General features: G+C 34.0%; 1 protein-coding gene across 2 annotated transcripts in view; it reads left to right on the top strand.

Moving 5' to 3' along the window:
* The window catches only part of LOC135196464 (retinol dehydrogenase 13-like), a 152,690-nt gene that overhangs the window by 1,664 nt on the left and 144,123 nt on the right, over positions 1-6,903 (top strand). The window contains exons 1-2 of one of the 2 annotated variants that reach the window (XM_064223314.1): positions 2,694-2,748; positions 6,455-6,543. The gene's annotated coding sequence lies outside the window, so the exon portion shown is untranslated. Of the gene's footprint in view, positions 1-2,693; positions 2,749-6,454; positions 6,544-6,903 lie in introns of those variants that run through there. The other variant, XM_064223315.1, reaches the window with a different exon arrangement.

Raw genomic sequence — 6,903 nt, 5'->3', positions numbered from 1 at the left:
TCCATCTTTCTCAACTGTATTAATATTACTGTATTATTTTCTTGCGTCTCAACTTTTTTTTTTATCGATACAACTTTTCTTAATAAAATTAAAAAAACTAATTATGTTGATTGGTTTCATCTTTTCGTTTGTCTCATTCTTATACATCATTCATGATTTAAATTTTTGGCTTTGAGAACGAGATCTGGAACAATTAGAAAATAAACTTTAAGTCATACAAAAGTCAAATAAAAATATTGTTTTTTCATCACGATAGCATTTCCTCGTAAGGATTACTTAATATTCTGTGCAACATCCCTTCGGCCCCTAGATGCAACCACTTTCATTTCTTTTACTGTGCCTCTATTCATATTCTCTTTCTTTTATCTTACTTTCCACCCCCTCTCCTGACAATTGTTCCTTAGAGCAACAGATGAGGTTTGCCTCCTGATACATCTTTCAAACCTTTTTACCCTCAATTTCCCTGACCATATAGGTCCCAGCGCTGGGCCTTTGCTCTAAATACTTCATTCTGTTCTATTCTATTCATAACAGTATTTTAACGATTAATGTTAACAGTAGTAATGCATAAAACTTTCTTTGAAATTGGTAGGAATTTAATTCTGAACTTCTACTCACCCTAAATATCGAACACCGTTGCCTTTATATCATTAATAATTAAAACCCTTCAACCAACTTCGGCCGCCATATGTCGATCCTTCCGAAACTGACCAGCCCCTAGGGGTGACCACCCAGATGGATTTATACTTTTTTGAGCCGGTTGTATGTACATATATATCCATCAGGCAGTCAATATTATTTTAATATTTCTCGTGATCTTTTTGTGCCAAGAAGCAAACCTTCTGAAGCATTCTAAAGATATTTCGCATATATAGATTTGACATGCAGATGTACAGGAAACGTTAATCAAAACATTCAAGAAATAATTAATTGATTAATATATATATTATATGTATATATATATATATATATATATATATATATATATATATATTTATTTATTTTTAAATTTGTCAAGTGAGAATACATGTGTAGCTTGTGTGTGTGTGTGTGTGTGTGTATACGCCCGCGTGCAAATCCATCTCTTGCGGACTGCAGTGACAAAATACAATAAAGAGAAACGGAAGCTAAGTGAGACATTAAGAGAGAGAGAGAGAGAGAGAGAGAGAGAGAGAGAGAGAGAGAGAGAGAGAGAGAGACAGATTTTATCTCAGAGGTGAAGTGGGCTACCTCTTAATCACTCTGACGATCGCCCATTCATTCTCATCTGTCGTAAAGCAACGAATGGTGTTTCTCTAAGAAGCAGTTGGGACGTTGGTGTAGGTAGTTTAAGCTTTAAGTCAACAATGTAGCAATACAAAACTACGAAAATCTGACGATGTAGTGACAACGGGGGTGGGGACACGTACTACATGACACTTGTGTCAGCGAAGAGACAGATTGTAGAACACACACACACATACACACACACACACACACACACACAAACACACGTGTTACTTTTTTCGAGCATACTTGAATAAACTACTTCGTACTCCATTGTGTTTTTTTTCATGAGAAAATTTCCAATTAACTGTGTTTTGGCTGCAAGTCTGCACTCTTAAATTGCAGGTAAACACCTGCAAATACTCTCAAACTGGCACCTCTTAAAAGACGTTGATGCTTGTAATATAGATAATTAATAATCCCTAAGGATTTACTTAACAAGAAGAAATTGTCAAGTGATCAATTCGCAACCATTTTATAAAAAACACCCACTAAAAAAGGAGTTACATTTAAAATATTTGTAGAGATATTCCTGCCTTACTCAGCTATCAGTTTTCATTTTCCATCCCCTTCCTTCCTCCCTCACTCCTTATCTCCCTCTCCCTCTTTATCCCTCCCTCCCTCCCTCCCTCCCTCCCCTCCCTCCCTCCCTCCCCCTTCCAACGAAATCATTCCGCTTCCTTCTCCTTAAACCACAAACAGTCCACATGAACGACATTCTTCTATCACCGGCAAATACCTCCAGTGTATTTCAGTCACAAACAACCCACCCCCCATCCCCCAACCTCCCACCCCCACCCCCACCCCTCTGGTCCCCCTAAGAGCCTCCTTTCCTCATTTACTCCCTTAGTTCTTCCTCTTATTCCCTTTACTCTTAATTTTACAAATTTTCATCCCAATCGTTTTCCTTCTTTTATTCCTCATTCTCACCTGATAATTCCACTTCCTTCACTCTGATTAAACCTCACCCCCAAAATTTTCCTTGGCTCGCTAACTCAAAATCCCAAACCCCAAACTTCTGCACTTTCTTCTCCCATTTTCTATGGAGGTTTCCTTTTTCTATTATTTTTTAATTATCAACTGACCGTCGTCAGGATGTAAACCTCACCCCATCAACCTTTCCCTTGGCTTACTTACCCAAACCCCAAACCTCACAGTTTTCCTAACTAAAGCCCCCAAACTTCTACACTTTCTCCCACTTTCTCTGGAGGCTTTCTTTATTTTTTTTATTATTTTTTATCAACTGACCGTCCACAGGACGGATAGCTGTAGGAGAGAACCTACACTGCAGTAGAGAGACTCCGATAGCGTTTATTTTTACCTGTTGTTTTTTATCCCCGTTTCATTTTTATAGCCGGTCGCTTAAGAGGAGGAGATGCTGGCTGCTGCCAAAAAGAACAGAACTGAAACAGAGATTCTTCGGCGAGGAATTTCAAGAAGTCTATTGTTGCAACAAGACAGCCTTTGTGTGCGTGTGTTTGTGTAAGTGTGTGCAAGAGTCTTCCTTAGCGATCTGCTTTTAATCATGGTGCTATCTCTCACTTTAATGCTCTGTATATATGTATATATAAAAGACCCATTAAAACACTCTGGTTTGAAAGTAAGGTCTATATTTCGGTGGACTGTCTCCCACCCTTATCAGGTAGTGAATGACAGAAGAAGTTAATTCTTCTGTCATTCGCTACTTGATAAGGGTGGGAGTCAGTCCAGCGAAATATAGTCTTTAGCTTTGAACCAGAGTGTTTAAATGGGCCTTTTATACATGAGACGTATCGTGTTTTAACAGAAGAATTTGTTTACATAGGCATAACATATGTATACGTATATATACTATATATACATGTATATGTATATATATGTATGACATTTATATACATAGTTTATATATGTGTATGTATATATAACATGTATATTAGATATATGTACATGCATAATAATACACATACACATATAAATATAGATGTATATGTTATATATATATATGTGTATGTATGATTTGTTCGAAAATTTGTGTGTATGATGATGGAAAAACAAGTAGTTTTTGTGATAGTTATTTCGGTTATATACAGTATGTGCACAGCATAGTATGTAGAAATGGGGTATTCAAGCCCACTTCCTTGGGAGTGAGTCAGCCCCCTCATACTTCAATGACGACAACCCCTCTATTTATTTCCTCTTTTAGTTGGTAGTTCGATAGAACCGCTGCTTTGAGTCGTGCAAACACAGTCTCGTGTGTCTTTGTCGGTAATGTGTTGCTGTCTGTCTTTGTGTTTTATTTGTTTACAGAAGCATTTTAGGTTTGCTAAGTTCTATTTAGTCATCAGTGTTTGTTCACGATTTGTGTTTATGAAGTCGTCTGGTGATGCATATACGTTGGTTAACATTTTAGAAACTTATTAGCAAATATATGCTGTTTAACATTGAGAGAGAGAGAGAGAGAGAGAGAGATAGAGAGGGTGGGGGGAACCCCCCTTGGAAGCTTTTATACTTTTTACTGTTGGCAAGTGACAAATGTGACCTACATTATTAGCTTAGCACTGCCTGCTGTATAAATGACTCTGGCACGGCTTTGCTCGAAGAAGCAGTGAGCAGAACTAACCTAATTGCATAAGAGGATTTTATTCAACCCGGAGGCCAGTGAGAATAATAATAATAATAATAATAATAATAATAATTCATTTGTGTTTTGTTAGAGTTTGTAGAAGTTTGTTACATATTTACTTCAACATTCAACTTATTAAAAGAGTGAGACCAGCTTCCAACGGCAGGCCAGGGGCCACGGGTACCGGTGGCTTTGGTCTCCATACCCCGCGCTGGTGGGAATCCCATTTCGCTCATGTTTCGGGCACGGTGCCAAGATGCCCACTATAGACTGGCTCTTGTATGTTCTCTCGGCTTCTTCTCTCCTTTCGAATTCTCATGTGTATTGAAGCAGCAATATAAGGTTTACTCCGGATATTATTTACCATATTCCACTGCCATTTTGTCTCCCAAAGTCGTCTTATCTCTCTCTCTCTCTCTCTCTCTATATCTCTCTCTCTAAGTTTTGTAGTCTTCATAAGATGCAGCTACATGAATAACTTATGAGATAATGGTACTGGTTATAACCCGACAGGGAAATTTGAACTGAAGTCTTTAAAATTCAGATGAACAGAAAACATTTGGTATCCACTGCAATGTGACCAACTTCCGGCATCGTGGCACTGCGCGCGCGCAAACAAAAGAGCGCGTAAGATTGCCGTAGGGTATGTCTATACCTTCCGCAATTGTAATGTGAACTGACGTGTGTAATATCCTTCAATTATGTATCACGTCTCTTTCGTGCATTTTTTTCATTATTGTTTGATCATTTGCTGTAATAATTATATATATATATATATATATATATATATATATATATATATATATATATATATATATATATATATATATATATAAATATATATATATATATATTGTATATATATGTATATATTTAATATATATATTATATATAAAATATATATTATATTATCTATATATATGTATATATATTATATATATATATATTATATATTATATTATTAATATATAAAATATATATATTATATAATATATTATATTATGTATATATATATATATATATATATATAATATATATAATATGTATGTATGTATTTTTTTTTTTTTTTTTTTTTTTAGAGGAATACAAAAGGTTGAATGATTCTATAGCATCAGATCCCAAGATTAAGGTGAATTGTTCCGGTACAACTTTAATGTTTATTTTGGCAGTATTACGTGCAATCGATAAGTAAGCATAGAACTGAACAATAACCGAAAAATAAATTTTTACCTTGCAATTTTTCCCATCAACTCATATTTCGCCGTTTAATGTTATTATTGACGAAATTTGTTATTGAGTGATGATCTTTCATATATTTTTATTAGTTTCTCATGAAAATTAATATTCAAGGCCGCTGGGTTTTCTTTTTCGTTTTAATAGACCATAGTTATTCATTCTTATTTATATATATATATATTATATATATATATATATATATATATATATATATATATATATATATATATATATATATATATAGTTCAGCTGTTAATCATTTTCACTGTGATGGGATATTCTGTCTTCAAATTCCTAATTCATATACATATTATTTCCTCTTGTTCTCAAAGCAACGGTTTATTAGTTTGTTCATTTTCACTCATTCATCGTCTTATTTTTTAACATTCGCTCTCAATATTAACGTCCATTATTTTTCCTTTTAAAAGGCAACTCTTCTTCATTTGCATTCATTCTGCACGATTTTTTTTCTTGGTGATCATAATTATTCATTTTTCATTTTCATGAAACTGTGGTTACTCTTTTTTTACACTCTCTCGCAAGGCAATTATTATTCTTCACTCTGTCATAAATCATTTGTCATTTATTTACAATGTCTCACAGCACTGTCATCATTGTATCATTATTCAGAAGATGAAACCTATTCATATGGAGTAAGCCTACCAAAGGGGCAATTGAATTGAAATTGAGGCTTCCAAACAATATAGTGTTCATTGGATGTAGTAAGAGGAGGTAGAGGGAAATGCAGAAAGAAGAAATACCACTTATTCAAAAAATATTAATGAATTAACAAATGGATAGAAAGATATTATAATGCAATGAGAATAGTATTATGGTAGTAATGTACTGCAACTTTGCTTGAACTTCTAATGTTCCAATTGCACGACTTCCTTTATAAGGCTGTTTTTTAACCTTCGTAAGCTTTGGTTACACCTTATCATTCATACAGCAAAATAATGAAAATTCAATTACAGTCTTTCATGATTAATCCTTTCGTGAGACAGTAGGACATCGGCTACACATTAAATCCTCTTTTTGATAAATCACTAACATTCAAACAGGTCACTGGTATAGTGGTTAGTGTCTTGGCATGCCCACTCAGATGTTATGCATGAGTTCGCGCTTCCTCCAGGCCCATGAAAAATCACTGGCTCTGTATCATGATCAGTTACTGCTGCGGTGTGGAGTCTGCTGCGTCGGGAGGTTAAAACCAACATGTTCTTTGGAGCCTTGAATTTCAAGTGAAAGGTCCCTTTTGTGGGATTGTTCCGTATGGATAGGTTTCATCTGCTGAACAAATAAATAAAGTTCATTGTTTGTTAAAATAACCAAATAACTTCTCCCTTTCAGATGGAGTGTGTTTTGGAAGTGTATCGCACTAACATCAATATAACTTATCAGTTCGAGTGAGAATTTTGGACCCTCAGACCGATGGCAAGGTAAGTTGAATTTAATATCATCATTTCCTTCCTAAATGATACTGGTAATTATGTTTCTCGTGTAGTTTTTCTTTCACTTTATCGTTGTGCAAGTAAGTTAGAGAGGAAAGGTATTACACACACACACACACACACACACACACACACATATATATATATATATATATATATATATATATATATATATATATGTGTGTGTGTGTGTGTGTGTATATATACATATATATATATATATATATATATATATATATATATATATACATTATATATATATATATATATATATATATATATATATATGATATATATATATGTATATATATATATATATATATATGTATATATATATATATGTATATA

This window comes from Macrobrachium nipponense, chromosome 17 (genome assembly GCF_015104395.2).
Source record: "Macrobrachium nipponense isolate FS-2020 chromosome 17, ASM1510439v2, whole genome shotgun sequence".
Lineage (NCBI taxonomy): Eukaryota > Metazoa > Arthropoda > Malacostraca > Decapoda > Palaemonidae > Macrobrachium > Macrobrachium nipponense.
The sequence above is the reverse complement of the archived record's forward strand: the minus strand, read 5'-3'. Positions and strand labels throughout refer to the sequence as shown.